The sequence below is a fragment of the Brassica oleracea genome, chromosome C3 (genome assembly GCF_000695525.1).
Source record: "Brassica oleracea var. oleracea cultivar TO1000 chromosome C3, BOL, whole genome shotgun sequence".
NCBI classification, from domain to species: Eukaryota; Viridiplantae; Streptophyta; class Magnoliopsida; order Brassicales; family Brassicaceae; genus Brassica; species Brassica oleracea.
Genome location: NC_027750.1, coordinates 33,148,905 through 33,149,727, shown reverse-complemented (window position 1 = coordinate 33,149,727; position 823 = coordinate 33,148,905).

Sequence of the window (823 nt, the reverse complement as noted above, 5' to 3'; positions counted from 1 at the left end):
ATCCTCTCCAATTCCGTCGCAAAGCTAGGCCACGCATGAGGATCATCTAACATTGCGATCAGCTCCTTACAATCCGTCCCAAAGCGCTGGCATGTTGAGTGCTGTAGCATATTCTCCATTGCCCACCGTAGCGCTTCTACTTCCGAATGCAAGGCTGATTCACGTCGAGGAAGATTCTTCATCCCCATGAGCTGAGTATTTCCTGTATTGTTCATCCAAACCCATCCAAGTCCACTGAAGTTGGCAGATGTTGTCCAAGATCCATCCAGCAAGCAAATATTACCCAAGCTTATGACTTGAGGGTTCTCTATATTAGTCTCTTGTACCATAGGTTGTGCCACATCGTTCGCAGCAAACCAGGCCTGACATTCACTCTCTGCATAGCGGACTAACTCCAAAGGATCTCTATCTATCCCCTTGAATAGTTTATCATTCCTAGCTTTCCAGATATACCAAATTATCCAGGGAAAAGGATCTTTGTCTTGTTCCAGCTCAATAATAGAGTTTTTTCTCCAGAATAGGTAGTCCATATTGGCGTAGACACTTGGTAGTGGAAATACCTCAGGGCTTGTTGGGGTTGTCGATAAGGTCCAAGCTTGTAGCGCTGGCGGGCATTCAAAGATAGCATGTGTGACTGATTCATCCAAATCTCCGCATCTTGGGCAATAGTTATCACATCGCATATTACGTCTTGCTAAATTCCTTGTTACTGCAACATGCCCAGTCAATAACTGCCAAATAAGATGACATATTTTCGTAGGCGCTTTTAACTTCCAAGCAAAAGCTTGAAGCTTGGTAATACTCGGTTCCAATATCTCCTGTG